This window comes from Pinus tabuliformis, chromosome 1_1 (assembly GCF_031772625.1).
Source record: "Pinus tabuliformis cultivar Carrire ecotype Pingquan chromosome 1_1, CPIR1, whole genome shotgun sequence".
Taxonomy (NCBI): Eukaryota; Viridiplantae; Streptophyta; class Pinopsida; order Pinales; family Pinaceae; genus Pinus; species Pinus tabuliformis.
This window is the reverse complement of record NC_142297.1, coordinates 510146866-510166520: the sequence shown is the minus strand read 5'-3', so window position 1 is coordinate 510166520 and position 19655 is coordinate 510146866.

Below are 19655 nucleotides of genomic sequence, written 5' to 3'. Positions count from 1 at the left end.
GTCACTAGAAGTGTCACCAAAGAGAAAATTAGTGATGGGCCTTAACAACCCTCACCAAAAGTGTCATTGAAAATGGATTTGGTGAAAAACCTTAAAGGATTATCACTATATGCACTTACAACAACATTTTTTTAAGGACCGTCACCATATGCAACATTGGTGACGAACCTTAAAGGTTTATCATAGGAATGACCCTCACCAATGCCCTCTTTTGTTGTAGTACTTTCTAGGTAGTCATATTTTTGTTCCTAGACTAAATTAGTCATTCACGGTAGTCATATTTTTGTTCCTAGCCTAAATTAGTTATTCACGGTAGTCAATTTTAGTTGTACTACTTATTTGTTAGTCCTATATTTTAACCTAGGACTAAATTAGTCGTTTACGTTAGTCGTTTTTAGTTGGGTAACTTAATATTACTCATTATTGCTAGTATTTCACTAGTAAAAATTGTGGTGACTAACGTTTTTAGTCACATAGTCACTAATTTCTCATTTTCTACTAGTGTTAGGAGCTCTCGCTTGAAACGGTTATAACTTAGAATTTTTGGATCTCCAAGTTCTAAAATTTCTTCATGTGATATCCTTCTTATTCTTCTTTCCAACACCACAATTCTGACCGAGATTGGATTCTTCAAGAAATTTAGGGGAATTTTGAGGTCTAAAATGGGCCTCCTAAGGAATTATAAAATAATAGTGGAAATAATAAAATAATATTAGATTACATCATCAAATTTTAGAGGGAAAAAAGAAAAACTATTTTTTCAACTCATATTTTCAACTTAACTCCCTATGGGTTTACTCAAATTTCGAGTGGCAGCACTCGTTGGATGCAGAATTTAATTCCTCATCCAAGGAGTACTCATGTTTCATACTTTTGATGGGCCCTACTACATAAAAAATGAGACGTACATGAAAAAACGCAATTGCAATCACGTTTTTCATGTATTTCTCATTATTTTTTGTGTAGAACGGTCCATCAAAAGTATGTAACATGGGTACTCCTTGGATGAGGAATTAAATTTTTCATCCAAAGAGTACTCCCACTTGAAATTTGACTAAAACCTTAGGGAGATATGTTTAAAATACGAGTTGAAAAAGCAATTTTATTATTTTATTATTTTTTAATATTTTTACCTTTTTAGTCCAAAAAAGGTGAATCATCCCCCATGGTTGACATCATCATCTGGAATCCTATTGGTTCTTATAAAGTTTATTTTCATAATACATTTTTCTTAGGAGGCCCATTTTAGACCTCAAAATTCCCCTAATGGTTATGCCAAATCTCCCACGATACCCTGATTATGGAATGGTTCAGTAGAGAAATGTTGTACGAGATACCATGTGTCACTGTTTCAAACTTCGACCTTCAAATTTCTACACAAAAAACTACAATCTGTGTACTTTCATCCATTTTTTACACAATTCAAATCTGATGCCTGAAACAAACATTATGATGATTCTCCCTAAGTCACTTGTTTGAGACATAATTGTTGTAGGGAAAAGTATCCGACTCGGATGACCCTATCCCACTCTAAGGGTGATAGTACCTCAGCAACAACTGTAAAGAAAACTACTTAAGGTTTACTTCTTTATGAAAGCAAGAGAGAATGAAGAAATGCACTAACCGTTGCCTTGCGCTTAATGTCGAATCCAAACTCTTCTCTTTGCGTGCTTGCTCCCAGCTCTTTGCTCTTTTGCTGGCCCAGCTACAATGAGATCCTGCAAAATGACAAAGAAGGAAACTACAAGCAACATGCAATCATAACTGGTTCAAGGATTAGTGTAAACCAAATATACAATTATCACAATATATCATTGAAACAAGAGCATATAGAAGAACCTCAATAGCTTTTATTAATGAAGAAGTAAAGGTTCTGAGAGTGTTACAACCATTGAAGGCTCCAACCCAGCAACACCTCCCAGCAGAAAGAATTTCTCCTCTTCACCTCCCTCAAGCAATCACCCAATGATTCAATAGTGAAACCAACAGCATATCATTACTTTGCACAAAATTCCAGCCTCCTGAGCTCATAGGAGAGAGCTCAATATATAGATGAATTGAGAAAGGATGAGTCAGCTTGCAACTGATGTGTAGCTGCCTTGTGTCCTCTCTCTCTTCAGTTAATCTTTAGTTGATCTTCAGTTCTTGAGTCCACTTGGAGAACCTTGCTTCCACTTGGAGAAACAGAGCCTCTGACTCATCACAAGGCGAAATCCCTGATCCAAGTGTCATTTTGGAAGATTCCAGAGCAATGACTCAGTGTGCCACTTGTCCAAACTCGCTCAGCGCAGGTGGCCTTTGTTCCACTTGCATTGCAACGCAGGTACACCATGGAGCAGTTGTGTTTCAGCGCAGAAGCCTAGTGGAGCACCTGCTTTGATTTCAGGATTGCTTGCTTTTGAGTGTTTTCAAGTGGAGAACTGATCTGAGAGCTGTTGGCTTGCTGACCTTGTTCCTCTAGGGGTAGGAACATCATGTTTAGGGACTTTGGATCCCTTGGATTATTGACAATTCATGCCTGATGCTGCAAGGCACAAAATTGTCTATAACAGATGCCCCCTAAAGTATGAGGTCGTTTATCGGGTGAAATGCTTTATTAGGAGGATCCGAAGTTCATTCAATCTGCTGAGAAGTGTCCTGTAATAAGATACAATACATTATTTTTCATACTTTTTCATGATCTAGCTGAGGCGGGCATTCCCATGCTCAGCTTTATAAATTCATTTTGGTACATAGAACAGACGATCGTCTGATGGTAGACTGATAATTTTCTGCTGAAATTATCATCCTTTGAGAAGGATGATCATCTGCTGCAATGATGTACATATCAAATGTCTTTATATCCTGAATATATATCGCAGCCCAGATGGATGAAACTAGATCCGGGGTCTTCAAACTCTTCCGATCTTCACTCGATGTACAAGTCGATCCATGTGAGAATTTCTTGAAGTCGAACATGGAAAGACATCGCTTGATTACCGGTCAATGATGTAAACCGTTAACAAGCGCGAGAGGAATCACCGATAAGGATGATGACCCTCAAGGTACAGCAGTACAATTCACATGGTGGGAATAAAGGACTTGGTGTCGACCACCATGCAAAATCTTCTGGTCGAAGGTCATTGATGTATACCTGTCGCCGGAAGTGAGAAACTTGCCATTGAGGCATGCAAGCTTCAAAGTACTGGGGGGGGTTGTTCCTAGATCAACTCCTTGGATAATGAGCTGATGTCAACAAGGAGCGATCCGTCAAAGGAGGGCCTTAATGAATCCCACATCAGTGACACGGAACGGAGCTAGTGATTGTGATGAGGTGAAAACAAACTGTGATGTATGATTCAGGGTGGCGGTCATGAAATGGATGAAGGACAATGTATGGCAGTGGATGGGACCCGGTTGACTCTCTGCAGAACAACATCTCTTGAACATATAACGACACTGATGTGATGGATTGGTAGCATTACCCCAAATGTGGATGGTGTGGCGAGGACCATGGTGATGAGACCGGTGAATGAAACAACCCAACCCGATGTGATATGGAGGACAAAGTGTCATGTTCAAGAGCGACTTGCTACCATTAAAGCTGTGAGGTTCTCCCAATTTTTCCCCAGTCATTGCTGACCAGTACCTCTTTATTTTTGTCAAGCTTGAGGAGGATAACATATGCTTGTTCTATAACCTGCCCTTCGGGCAAGCCCATCGCTATGTTTTAACGAGCCTAGCGATAGGGAAACTCGTTCTCGTCTAAAGACAAGTTTGTGCTATTTAATCATTTTAACGAGTCTAACGACAAGGATAACTCGGTCCTTTTCATTTTTAGAGAGTCTGAAAAGGTACAGAAAGTTAACTCCAAAATTGCTTTTTCGTCATCTAATCCCTTAAGCCCGAAAAAGTATAAAACAATACAGAAGGGATGAGTTTTTCGATTGCTTTAACGAGCCGAACAAAACAAGCGCTCGATCGTTTTGTGCAATAATCCCTCAGGTCCAAAAAGATTAAAATTTAGAGGAGGGATAGCTTTCCGGTCGCTTTAACGAGCTGGAAGGCCAAAACTCGGCAAACTTTTCATATTTTACGAGTCAGTGAAAAGAGCTCAAAGAAGACTCGCCTTTTGAGGAACGAGTGATAAACAGGGTAGCAGCAGATTCCAGGTACAGGTTGGAATATTCCAATCACGGCAGTGTCACAAGGATGGCTTAGTGAAATCACTCTTCGCAACTGTTCCTCAAAAGAAGGTAAACAATCATATGGAGATGAACGATTGGCCAAATGAACGGATGGAGGTGATGGCATATAAACACGACCAAGGGCTTTTTAATATGGCAGTCAAAGGTTACATTTACCAAGGTTATTTACCGGTTCATTTTTTCTGGGTGAGCTTGAACTCTAGGGGAAGATTGCTCACAACTTATGTTTATTTTTTAACGAGCATGAACTATGTGCTAAAACTGCTCGGTTCTTGCATTTATTTTTTAACGAGCATGAACTGTGTGCTAAAACTGCTCGATCTTTTTGCATGCCCCCAGCATCATAATAATGCATGTCAAAGGAGGGTGCCCCCCAAGCTTCATTGCATTCAACTTGGTGGTTGGAATGAAGGTTTACCTTTGAATTTTGAAAAGGGGATTTGTTTCATTTTTTAACGAGGTTGACACAGTAAAAGAACTATCCTCATGATTCCTTGTTTCATTTTTTAACGAGGTTGACACGAGATAAGAACCGTCCTCGGAGCCCACTGTATTTACAGTATTTCCATTAGGGCGATGATCCATGCTGACAAAATATTTAGGAATCTTCCGAATCCGTTGGATATAGAAGATTTCATATTGTAGGTTTCCACTGTGGCTACTTCCGCCAGATTACCCACCGGTGGTAGGGCAAAAGTACCCATTAAGGCAAGATCTTTTAGGAGACCTACTCCAATATTTTGGAGCGATTGATTACTTTCATGGATCATTGTGCTGCTTCCCGTAACTTGAGAACTGTTGGGGAGAAATGTTTGTTGGTCGACGATTGTAATTTTTCCTTGAAAAGGAAATACAATCCTCCTGAAGTAGGTCGACACAACTGCAGCCATGGCATATATCCAAGGCCTTCCCAGTAGGATGTTGTAATCGAGGTTTCCGTCGATTACTTCCACATCAACTTCTACTGTTTTGCCCTCCAGTTCAACTTGCAAGTTACTTAAAATCCCGTATGGAGTGTATGATCGTCCATCAAATGCTTTTAACGTCGTTGACGATTTCGACAAGGGTGGTGAGCCTAAATTTTTCCAGCAACTCATCGACATAAGACATGTAGATGCCCCCTCATCAATAATTGTTCGATGAACAGTTTTGTTGAGGGCTTTCACTTGAATAAGGAAAGCTAGTTGAGCTGGTAACTGAGGGTCATATCCTTTATGATCAAAGGCCACAAGATTGGAATCCATTGGGCCAATCCCACTTATCGCTGATAGTAAAGCTTGCTCTTGGGAGGGGCAATTTTGCGGTACCTCAAGTGTCGACATAGCGGATGGCGATTGGGCCAGGTCCTCTGCTATATTATAATTCTGTGCTATTTTTGCACGAGGATTAAATGTCGATTTGTGTACTACTCCCTTTGGCGACTTTATCATTGGTTCAGGAATGATGGGTGGCACGACTTTGGTCAAAGTTGTTGTTGAACTACTAGGTTGTTTATTTGCCTTGTTGTTCGACTGCTTTGGATTCCTGTGATCTTTATTCCTTGTCAAAGCATTATTCTGCTGCTTTGAGGTAGACAACAGAAGCACTTGGGATCGGGAAGCATTTTGATGAGCAACCAGATTTTGTCTTGGATTAGGAAACGGATCTGCTGAGGTTTTTGAATTCTTAAAGAGTTTCTTAACTTCAGCTATATGTGGACATTCTTTCGTCCAGTGATCCTGATCGCATATATGACACCCTGTAGGGGGTTTCCTTTTTCTCCCTGATTTTTTCTTCTTGCCCCCTGGTTGCTTCAGTTGTTTGCCCTTGTCGTTCGACGCGGCATTTACTTCTGAGGCAAGAAGTTCCTCATTTGCATTTTGATCTGAAATCTTACGGGCTTGCTTGGAGTTGGCCCTTATCGATTTTGCGTTTGCCATGCCAATCACGCCATCGCCGGCATGAGAGTCACTATTCGATTCAGGATGACCCTATCCCACTCTAAGGGTGATAGTACCTCAGCAAAAACTGTAAAGAAAACTACTTAAGGTTTACTTCTTTATGAAAGCAAGAGAGAATGAAGAAATGCACTAACCGTTGCCTTGCGCTTAATGTCGAATCCAAACTCTTCTCTTTGCTTGCTTGCTCCCAGCTCTTTGCTCTTTTGCTGGCCCAGCTACAATGAGATCCTGCAAAATGACAAAGAAGGAAACTACAAGCAACATGCAATCATAACTGGTTCAAGGATTAGTGTAAACCAAATATACAATTATCACAATATATCATTGAAACAAGAGCATATAGAAGAACCTCAATAGCTTTTATTAATGAAGAAGTAAAGGTTCTGAGAGTGTTACAACCATTGAAGGCTCCAACCCAGCAACACCTCCCAGCAGAAAGAATTTCTCCTCTTCACCTCCCTCAAGCAATCACCCAATGATTCAATAGTGAAACCAACAGCATATCATTACTTTGCACAAAATTCCAGCCTCCTGAGCTCATAGGAGAGAGCTCAATATATAGATGAATTGAGAAAGGATGAGTCAGCTTGCAACTGATGTGTAGCTGCCTTGTGTCCTCTCTCTCTTCAGTTAATCTTTAGTTGATCTTCAGTTCTTGAGTCCACTTGGAGAACCTTTCTTCCACTTGGAGAAACAGAGCCTCTGACTCATCACAAGGCGAAATCCCTGATCCAAGTGTCATTTTGGAAGATTCCAGAGCAATGACTCAGTGTGCCACTTGTCCAAACTCGCTCAGCGCAGGTGGCCTTTGTTCCACTTGCATTGCAACGCAGGTACACCATGGAGCAGTTGTGTTTCAGCGCAGAAGCCTAGTGGAGCACCTGCTTTGATTTCAGGATTGCTTGCTTTTGAGTGTTTTCAGATGGAGAACTGATCTGAGAGCTGTTGGCTTGCTGACCTTGTTCCTCTAGGGGTAGGAACATCATGTTTAGGGACTTTGGATCCCTTGGATTATTGACAATTCATGCCTGATGCTGCAAGGCACAAAATTGTCTATAACAATAATTCTAGAGTCTGCAAAAACCCTAACTTCCCCATATCATATCTCATAAAATAGAGCGAACCAAGATCTGAAATTCTCACACAAAGTTCACCAAGATTTCATATCCATGTGGTCAAAATTTCAGCTTTTGAATCCTCATAGAAGTAGTGAAAATTCCAAGATGACCTGTTTGAAGAAGTGAAACCCTAGAATCCAAATCTCTAATACCAAATGTTATGTAACTAGCTAATAAAAATATAGATCAACTACTTACAAATTATGTCCTGCGAGGGCAAAACGTGCTTTACATTATGTAAATGAACAATTATTTGATGAGACAAATGATAAGGATTCCTTTGTATATATAGGAGTCTAAGGGGTCAACAATATAATGAGAGACTACATAACAATAATAATGTAAGGGCATAACAATAACAATAAGGGGGATACAATAGTATTGTAGGGACATAACAACACAAACCACTCCAGATTAGTAAGATATGTATATAACATCAAGATCTTAAGTGTAATTTCCATACTCATCATGTATATGACCGGAATGCATATAAGAACAAGTTACTACCATGTATAAGTATTCGACATGAGTATTCAGATGCAACATGCAACCTTTCACCTTCCTTTTATCCTATTTTCCATTATTTTCATAAATAAAATGTCATTTAATGCCTCTTTTTATTTTCAAATACCTTTTCATTGCATTTTCAAATTTCCCCTTAGTCATAATAACTAAATGAACACCCCACTAGGATGCTTTTCCCAAGATTCAGTTTGGAATACATGTCCCATGACCATGGTCTTATATACTTTTTACATGAAAATTCAACCAAGGGTTGTTACAATGCTCCACAAATATCTCCAAGTGATTAGTTGTTTCTTTTGACTTTGATGCGCTACTAGATCCATTCTAATTAGGAAAGATATCACGTGATTAAACAATTGTATTTGTACACCAACAACTCCTAGAACCTTAATTAATCCAAATCAGTAAAGGAACTGAAATGTAATCCTATAAAAACAGGCTTTGACAAACCATCAAAACCTGGAACAACCCATACATTAGTTTTATGATAAAATTCGGCCTAAGAAAGTACTTCTAATGTAAAATTATAAGTCGAATTGGACTAAGAAAGCGACAAGTGAAAAAGGACATACTTAGGCGAATAAGGGTTGTTACAATAATAAGATATGGTCATGTTGGTTAAAAAGGGATAAAATAAATAGGAAAATAAGTAGGAAAAAGATGACAATTCCGTGACCCAACATATCCTCAGAGCTTAAGCTTCTACATGTCCTCATGTAAACTCATGTCACTGATTCCTAACATGTTGATACTGAAGTTATGTGAGTTTGTATTTTCCTTCCATGTCTTCATCTATGACCCTATATCCTTGGGAAATAACCAATTTTGTGTAGGTTTTAACCCTGTACAGAAATTACTTGCATACGAATTCTTAAACAAAGAAAATAAACAATGCGAGAGCATAACCCATAAAACACATATGCACAGAGATTTTTCCCTGGATCCCAAAACCGGGACTACCAGCTTGATTTTTCATTATTTTCCTTTCAATGTTACAATACATATTTATACATGCCGAAGCATCCAATACTATGAACCGAAAAACCATCGCGTTCAATACCATGTGCGAAAATCATGCACAAAACCATAGGTAGGTTCGCCCAACCTAATATAGGGTCCAAAAAAAAATTTCCCGGGGCGCTGCCCCGGACCCCGTAGAGGGGGGCTACCCCACCCCCTCAAACCCCCCGGACAGGGGGGGCTGCCGCCCCCCCTGTGACCCCCCTGCTGCGCAACGAAGGGGGTCTACCGCCCCCCTCTAACCCCCCGTTAGTCGTGGATAGAATATAACACAACCCAACAATCTCCCACTTGTTGTTTTCTTTCCACAAGGGGCCACAGGAGAGCTTAGTCATTTTTCCAACCCTGAAACACCCATTGTTTCTCTACACCAAGAGAACTTCTCAGAGCTCACAGATTTTGTCAATGCATCTACAGTATTCTTCAAAGTGTCCACCTTTACCAGCAACACCTTTTTGTCTTCTATCATATCCCTCACAAAGTGATACTGAACATCAATGTGCTTTGTCTTTGAATGATAAGCAGGGTTCTTTGCCAAGAAAATTGCACTTTGGCTGTCACAGTCTATTCTTATAGCTCCCTGTACTAACCCCATACTTGAACACAATCTCTGCAACCAAACTGCTTCCTTGCTTGCATGAGTGGCTGCCATGTATTCTGCCTCTGTAGTTGATAGTGCCACTACAGATTGTTTCTTACTCATCCAACTGACTGCACCTCCAAATAGGTTGAACACATACCCACTTGTAGATCTTCTCTGATCCAGATCTCCAGCCCAGTCTGCATCAACAAAACCATGAATATCCAACACTCTGTCCAATCCTGGTCTTCCTTGGTAGCACAAACCATAATCACTAGTGCCACGCAAATACCTGAAAACCCGCTTCACTGTTGTCCAGTGCTCCTTCCTAGGTTTTGACATAAACCTGCTCAATACTCCCACTGCATGTGCAATGTCTGGTCTAGTACAGACCATTGCATACATCAGGCTACCGACTGCACTTGCATATGGAACACGGGACATGTCCTCTTCCTCTTCTTGTGTCTTGGGACACTGTTCAGCAGATAACCTCACACCTACAGGAATAGGAACCTTCACCGGTTTACTATCCTGCATATTAAACCTCTGCAGTATTGTTTCGACATACTTCCTCTGGTTTAACCAGAGCTTCCTCTTTGCCCGATCTCTTTTAATTTCCATGCCCAAAATATAGTTTGCAGCACCAAGATCTTTCATGTCAAATTTGGAGGACAATTGGGTCTTCAAATCCTAGATAATTTCTTTGTCATTTCCAACCAGCAACATATCATCCACATACAAGACCAGATAAATAACACGGTCACCAATTAATTTAAAATACACATAATGATCTGCTTTGCTTCTGGTGAAGCCAAGTCCCCGTATAAATGTATCAAATTTCTGATACCACGTCCTTGGTGACTGTTTTAACCCATACAGAGACTTCTTTAACTTGCATACCAGTTCTTTCTTACCCTTCACCACAAAGCCTTCAGGTTGCCTCATGTAGATTTCCTCTTCCAAATCCCCGTGAAGAAATGTTGTCTTCACATCCATCTGTTCTACCTCAAAATCAAAAGCAGCAGCAACAGATAAAAGTAATCTAATAGAAGCTACCTTGGCAACAGGAGAAAAAATATCACCAAAATCAATTCCCGGCACCTGGGAATAACCTTTTGCTACCAACCGAGCTTTGTATTTCTCCACCTTTCCTTCTGCATTAGTCTTCTTCTTGAACACCCATTTGCTGCCAATGGGTTTCCTTCCAGCCGGCAACTCTACCAGATCCCAAGCCTCATTTTTGTGCAAAGATGCCATTTCATCAACCATGGCCTCTTTCCAGAGTTTTCCATCCTCTGAATCCACTGCTTCCTTCACAGTTCTGGGATCATCATCAGTAACAGACAAAGCAAAATTTGAACTGAAAGCAGCTGGACTATACCTTTCTGGCTGCCTTCTTTCTCGACCTGATCTTCTCACAGCCGGAGTTTGTGGCTCTTCATCTTCTGATTCCTCCTCTGCTGCAGAGTCTAATTCTTCCTCCTTTGGCTCAAACTCTATCTTCTCAGGTTCCTTTGGTTGGACTTCAGATTGAATAACATCTTTTACCTCTCTGAACACCACATCTCGGCTGTACACAACCTTCCGTGTGACTGGGTTCCAAAGCTTATAACCCTTTAAACCATCCTTATACCCAATAAAGATGCACTTTTCAGATTTACTATCCAACTTGGTTCGTTTCTCCTTTGGAACATGTACATATGCATCACATCCAAATACCCTCAGATGTGAAAGAGAGGGTTTCTTACCAGTCCATACTTCTTGTGGAGTCTTATCCTCCAACGCTGATGACGGTGATCTGTTGATTAGGTAACGTGCAGTATCCACCGCCTCTACCCAGAAATCCTGTCCTAACCCGGCACCACTGAGCATGCTTCTTGCCCTTTCCATCAACGTCTTGTTCATTCTTTCTGCGACTCCATTTTGCTGAGGTGTATATGGAGTAGTCTTCTGCCGTGCTATACCACACTTCTTACAAAATTCTTCAAATTCCTTGCTGCAAAATTCTCCACCATTATTTGTCCTCAGAACCTTTATCTTCTTCTCTGTCTGATTTTCCACCAGAGCCTTAAATTCTTTAAACCTGTCAAAGACTTCAGATTTCTTCTTAAGGAAATATATCCATGTATTCCTTGAGAAGTCATCTATGAATGATACATAGTACACAGACTTACCCAGTGATGGAACCTTCACAGGTCCAAACACATCACTGTGCACAAGCTCTAATATCTGTTTCATCCTCTTACCACCAGAGGGGAAACTCACTCGATTCTGCTTTCCATACACACAATTTTCACAGAAATCGAAATCCAGAGAGCTATCATTCATACCTTCTACCATACCTTTACCATGAAGTATTCGAAGGCCCTTCTCTCCAATATGTCCAAGCCTTTGATGCCACAACATGGTCTTCACTCCAGAGACCACTAGATTTTCTACTCCATTTTCAGGAACCATAGAACTATTGCACCCATCAACAACAGTGCTACCTTGCAGCTTGTACAGAGTTCCAGTCCGAACTCCCCGCATCAATATTAGTGCTCCTCGAACCATCTTGCAGGTATCTTTCTCGAACACCGTCTTTACACCTACATCATCCAACTTGCTTACAGAAATCAGATTTCTGGCCAATGCAGGAATATGTAGAACACCCGGAAGTGTTCTAACCCTTCCACCTTGCAACTTCAACTTTACTTTTCCCCGACCAATGATTCTAGCCTTCCTATCATCTCCTAAGAAGACATCACCACCATCGTATTTCTCATACTCGCAGAACCACTCTCTATGGGGAGTGAAGTGAAAGGATGCACCTGAGTCAATCAACCATGCCTCATGATCTACATGTGTACTTGAAGAAGCCAAGTACACATCCCCACCTTCATCTGAGGTGGTTTTCGCCTCTGCAGAAGGAGCATCATCAGATCCCTTTCCTTTATCAGGAGCTTTAGATTTACAATCCCTTCTGAAGTGCCCTTCCTTTCCGCATTTCCAGCACACCACCTTTGTAGGTTTTCCTGGAGATTTAGATCTCCCTCTAGATTTAGATCTCCCACTCGATGACTTATTTTTGTTTCTGTTCTGGGACCGTCCTCGTACAGACAAGGCATCACCATTCTGGTTGTCCATATTCTTCCGTCTCATCTCCTCCGTCAGCAAGGCTGAGACTATTTCATCAAATTGCAAAGCAGTTGCATTGCTACCTATTGCAATAACCAGACTATCCCATGAATCTGGTAGAGAACACAATAGACTGATGCACTTATCTTCATCTGAAATTTTAATATCAACAGATAATAATTGACTTACCACAGTATTAAACGCATTCAGATGCTCTGTCACCGAGTCTCCATCTTTCATCCTCAGGTTATACAGCTTTTTCCGCAGGAACAATTTATTCACCAGAGACTTAGATTGGTACAAAGTCCCTAACTTGACCCACAAAGCCTTCGCCGTAGCTTCCCCTGATACATTCAACAATACTGAATCTGAGACACACAATCGTATTGTGCTCTTTGCCTTCCGATCCAACTTCTTCCATTCTTCATCGGTCACTCCTGATGGTTTAGTACCCGGATCTACCGCGATCCACTGATCTTTATCGACCAACAGATCCTCCATCTTGAGTTTCCACAACTCAAAACTCTGACCATTGAACTTCTCAATCTCGATCTTTCCACTGCTCGCCATCTTCTTTCACCACCAGAATCGATCTCGCAGATCTCCCACTGAACAGGGTCTACCACAGGCCCGAGCGAAACCCCTCAGCAACAAAGGCGTCCCCTTGAAGCCAAAACAGCTCTGATACCAAATGTAGGTTTTAACCCTGTACATAAATTACCTGCATACGAATTCTTAAACAAAGAAAATAAACAATGCGAGAGCATAACCCATAAAACACATATGCACAGAGATTTTTCCCTGGATCCCAAAACCGGGACTACCAGCTTGATTTTTCATTATTTTCCTTTCAATGTTACAATACATATTTATACATGCCGAAGCATCCAATACCATGAACCGAAAAACCATCGCGTTCAATACCATGTGTGAAAATCATGCACAAAACCATAGGTAGGTTCGCCCAACCTAATATAGGGTCCAAAAAACTTTTTCCCGGGGCGCTGCCCCGGACCCCGTAGAGGGGGGCTACCCGCCCCCGCTGCGTAATCGGCGCAACGAAGGGGGGCTACCGCCCCCCTCTAACCCCCCGTTTAACTACGTCGGTTAGTCGTGGAAAGAATATAACACAACCCAACATTTTGCTTCCCAAAACTTATCAGTAATATATGGATGTTGATACTGATAGGTGGACAACCAAACAAGAGGGAAATTGAATCTAAGTCATATCCATCCTGCACCACTCCTAATATAGTCAAATTACTAATGAACTCTCAAAAGTGGTTGCTCAAAATTTCGATAACAATAAGGGTCTCCCTTCTTCAATTCTTGTCGGAAAAGATCCCATCTCAACTTGCTTCCTTCTAAGGCACACATTCTCATTCCTTGTATATTTATCTAGAATATCCACAGAATTGATTCCCAATGGTCCATTAGTAATGTCTTAGTGGCTGGAAACTTCCATATTTTATTTTATTTGTGTGCAACATCTTTAGTTGAACTAGGTTCTTCTTTAATAAACAAGTCTACCCATTCTTCATTAGTTGTTACAGTATCATGGGAAGATTTCCAACCTATCTGATTTTGCATAAAAGAAACAAAAGCCTTGAGTTGTACATCTCCAACATAGGGTGTCAGATTGAATGATTTTTTCCCCAAATCAAGTGAGATCATGCAGGTCATCTCCTACAACAAATGTTGTTCTTACAAATTATCACTTTGAAATGTTTCCAAGAAGTTGTGTATCTCCCTTGTCTTATATGGTCGCTTTTCCTTCGATCTTATTAATTGGAAGAGATAGTGTTTTTCTTGCAAATAGAAAGCATAAGATGCCGAAGGAATCCTACTGTGTAATAAGCAATTAAAGATCTCGTAAATGGCCTCCTTTTCTTGTTGTAACAGCTTCAACTCTCCTTGTAATTCCTTCAACTATTTCATTTCTTGATTGAGGTCCTTCTGAATTTTCAAAAATTCTTCAATTCTTAATTTTTCATCCCACTCCTTAAAATTATTGACCATTTCCTTCTGTTGATTTAGGAATATGACTTCATGTTTAGAAAAGAATGTTGATTTCTCCCACTACTCTAGTACCCTAATTAAATCTTCAAATTTAACATGAGTTGTTTCGGATGTTATTTCAGTATCCTCCTTCTAATCCATTTTATCCTCCTGCTTCTCTATCTCAATTGTTGGTTCTTATGTAACAACAATATCATTGATAGGTTCTTGTGGTACATCAATATCTTTATTTTCAGTCTTCTATGTTTTAATTGCTAGTTCTTGTGTGATAGAAACATCATAAACATGTTCTTGTGGATTAACGAATTATTTTTCTTCATCGTGCTTTGCTTCAACTGTCGGTTCTTGTGTAACAACAACATCATCAACAATTTATTTTGGAATAGCAGGTTGAAATTATTTTTCTTGTTCCCCCACTTGTACTCCAACTGAAACAATAATAGTCTCCATGATTTTAGCATCCTCAAGGATTTGTTGGAAGCCCTTACAAATATTTTCTGAGACAGTAGATGATGCCATTTCTACAGCCTATTCCAACATATCTAATCTAGTTTCATTCTTAAAATGAAGTTGTTCTTTAACCAAGGCAAGGCTTTTATTTAACTCCTCATTTTCCTTTCCTATATTTTTAATTTGAACGAGTGGGTCAATTTTTTGCCTTACCTAGTGAAGTAACAACCTCTTTTTCTTTTGTTTGCTATTTTGTTATTGGTCATCCTGTCTCCTATTGTTTCTATGGTTATTATTTAGGCTCGAGTGTAACAACCTAGATTTCAAATGTAGAGGGTTATTCCTTTATAAACTTCTCCTGCTTTTTGTTTTTCTATTTCTCCTCAAACCCATCAGGTCCAGTTGTATCAGCGCATTCCCCCTCATCTGTAGTAGTAGCTTTTTGAGTCTATTTTGGGATAAAAACTACTCCCACCCTTTTCCCATGGGTTCTTCCATCAACTGGATTTTTCACTTTTCTTTTTATTACATTCATTGATACTCTCAGTTTGGTCCCTTCAGGTGTCTTCAATTCCTCAGCTCTAGTTTCAGGCACAACTATGTTTCTAGCAATTTCTTCCTCCAACACTTCCTCTACAATTGGGCACCCACCTCGGATTTCTTATGATGAGTTACTAGACACCACCACGGGTTCTTCTATACTCATGTACTTTCCTCATGTGGATGAACTAGGGGTTTTTCTAATGGAACTCCACCTCTTAAGGTTCCATCGACCAACCATAGGAGGTGAATCATCCCTACTCCACTTAGAACATGTGATTGTCTTTACCTTGGAATATGTAGCAGTTTCAACAATAGGTGTTGCTTCAGTGTTGGGTGCTCCTTTAGTACTTAGTGTTCTTTCAGTGCTAGGGTTTTCTTAAGCACTCTCTTCATTCTCCTCATTCGCACCAACACAAGGTATCATTATCAAAGCATTCCACGGGCTCCCTTGTCTTTGTATTGAATGCATAATGGTTAATTTAATGATTGCATGGTTAGTGACACAATTTTATGGATGTTTTCCCCCTTTCATAGCCTTTTCCATGTGTTCTAATGACCTCAACAAGTAGTATGTTAAATTAATCAACCGCCCTGTCCTTAGGTGTTCTAGCAATTGGAAGTGATAATTGAAAATAATCCCAAAACAACCCTCACAGGTAATGAATTTTTGCATGAATATTGTTACATATTCTCAAGGGTGAGGATGAGATGTCCTATCAAAACCCCTATGCTTGGGTGTCAATTCTGAAGCCCCTAACCACAAAGTGTTGCTCAACTAGGGCTTGTGAAAATTCTAAAGTGACCAATTTACTAAAACCCTGTAAATTTTCAAAATAAATCATCCATCCAATTCTTTTGGATGCTGTAACAACACATTACTAGAGTCATGTGTTGGAAATAATACTGAGAGGGGGGGAGAATCAGTATTATCAAATCAATATAACTTTTTTATTTCCAAATTCAGATTCAAATATGCTACTTCAGTTAAGGAAAACCGTGTGTATACGCAACTGTGTGTAATGCAACAAGCGTATATCCAGTAAACTTATAATTCAGTTAGTTGCTTCTTAATGAGTGCATTAGAACATTATATGAACAGTAAATAGGAGCAGTAAAGCAGAAAAAATCATCACACATAAGCAACACACATGAACACCAAGATGTAAGGTGGAAACCCAATGTGGGTGAAAACCACCTGCTGCAATTCATCTCTATCTTCTTTTAATTAGAAACTTCTTTTTACAAAGATTCTGTACTGGTGTAGTATTATTCCAGTACGCAGGCTGCTACCTGCAGAAGGCTACAACCTTCTCTCGTTCTCCAGCTTCTCCTAGAAGGGAGCTACAACCCCCTTAGCTCTTGTACTAGTTGAAGTACTAGTAGGTAGGTGCTGACCTACAGAAGGCTACAACTTTATCTTTTCTTCCAGGGACCACGTTTCATAAATTTTCAGACTGGATCCATGAATATCAATCAAACATCAAGTATATCTGCATCAACCAATCTCCTTTGTACAAGCCAATACTAAATCAACCAATAACTTCTCAGAATGTTGTAACCAGAAAACAGTAACAGTAACCAGACACCAATTCTGAACCCAGAACACTACAGTAATAAACAGAAGCAGCTAAAACATATTTCATGAGACGTACGCTACTTCAAAATGTAGAAACCTGCGTGCATACGCTTCTGTCTTAAGGTCAACTAGCGTATATGTTGTTTTGACTTACTGAACCAACGTGTATATGCGCTTCTGTTCTGCCGAACCTGCGTACAAATCTATAAAAGATAATTTATCCTTTTCAATTGTTCAGACATCAATTATACACAGATTATCAGATTTATAGATCTAATCATGCGCCAAATATAACAGATCAAAAACCACACAATGGTTCTACTATTGAAACCTTAAGATCTTGATCAATCAATAGAATTTATCCATCTTTCAGGTTCCTCCTTGGTTCAGATCCAGCAGTGCACCATAACCCAATTCTAGATCTTGCTCATCATAAGATATTCAATACTTTCGTGAATGCCTTTGCCTAAAGATCTCCTTCCCCTTTTATAGTCTTAGGCCTTACTCAATACCATGGTCCAAAACCATTTAGAACCAATACTATGGACCCAATACCTGGTTTCAACACTTTGGATGCAATACCAAGGTCCAAAACCATAGGTTCAAATATAACGGACTAAATACCATGGACCAAAAATAAGTTTTCCCACATGTACGTGCTTTTCTTTGCATGAAGGTGTGTGCATACATATACGCGACTTTTTATTGGTAATCTCGCGTGTATACATGACTTTGTTAAGAGGAACCTGCGTATACCTCTTTTTCTTTCATTCTGAGAGCCTGAATTGTGATTTGCCATTTGAGTGAGTTGCCATCAAGGACAACATCTGTGTCATGGTGCCAAACCTGAGTCATAATGCCAACAATCTCCCCCTTTGGACTTGATGGCAACCCCAAGTCACTCAAAGTTATTCTCCCCCTTTGACATCAGGGCAAAGGGTTAAGCTCTCCCTGAGTACATGTTGAATTCTCTGCTCTACTGTGCTATCCAAGCTCCCCTTGACTGTAGGCAAGGTATGCAAGAAGATGTTCTACAAGAAGAAACATGACTTTATACATCATAAATGACCTTCCTATCACCAAAGACTCATACATACATCCATTTCCCAACCAAGTGGGAATATACCAAAATTGACTCATCCACCCAAACAAGTGGGGATACACCAAGAATTTACACATGATAAAACAAGAACATTACATCATCCATCCCAGGCATAGTGGGGAAACCAAGATAGGCTGTTACATGACCTTGATAAGAAAAGAAATACATGACATAGAGATTAAATATCTACAGCAAGACTATGATAGTTATCAACAACTATCATCAGCGACATTTGTCAATCATCATTCAGACCAGTAATCATGTTCTCCTTCTGCACCTGTTCCACCTGAGACCAAAACAACTGTGAAATTGAACCAAGATCTTCTAAAATAATGCCAACAATGCATTATTAGAAGTATATGTATGTGCTCCCCCTGAACCTGTGCCAGATGGTCTCTGTCAAACCCATATCAAACTCTTTTCAATTGAGTCCGGCCCATTGATTTCCTTGAAACTAACATAAACGTGATTGTATCCACAAAAACCGACGTATGTACGCAGATACTCCTCATGAAACTCGCGTACAACCACTTTTCTCTGAACAAGATAATTTCAACAGCAAGTTGCTGCATCAACTACCCCCAGCTTTTGTCTGAGGTATTCAAATGTCTCCCTGGGCAGTGGTTTGGTGAGTATATCAGCAACTTGTTCTTTGGAGGGGACATACTCCAATTTAACCTTTTGTTCAAGCACTTGTTCCCGGAGAAAATTATATTTGATAGGTATGTGCTTGGTCTTCGAATGCATGACTAGATTCTTTGAAATGTTGATTGCGCTTGTATTATCACAAAAAATTGAGATAGGTGGAGTACAAATGATTTGAATGTCTTGTAATGTTTGCATCATCCAAAGGATTTGTGTGCAGCAAGATGCAGCAGCTACATATTCTGCTTCAGCTATAGATAATGCAATTGAACTTTGTTTCATGTTGAACCAAGATACTAATCTAGGACCCATGAAGAATGCACCACCTCTAGTGCTTTTTCTATCATCCACGCTTCCTACCCAATCTGCATCTGTATATGCATGAAGTGTGAGATCTGTACCTCTAGGATACCACAAGCCATATTTTTGAGTTCCTTGAAGATACTTGAAAATTCTCTTAATTGCCTGAAGATGAGTTTCCTTTGGATTTGCCTGAAACCTTCCAACTATTCCTACTGCATGCATAATGTCTGGTCGGGTACCTGTTAGATAGAGCAGACTACCAACCATGGATCTATAGGTTGGTTGATGTACTGCTTCTGATTCATCATTTGCGCTGAGGCTGCATCCTGTTACCATAGGGGTACATATTGGTTTCGAATCCTCCATCCCATATTTCTTCAAGATCTGCTTGAGATACTTGGTTTTTGATAGAAAAATACCGTCTTTGTTTTGTTGGACTTGTAAACCAAGAAAATATGTGAGCTCACCAAGCAGGGACATTTCAAATTCTTTTTGCATCACCAAGGCAAAGTTTTGACTCATGTCTTCTT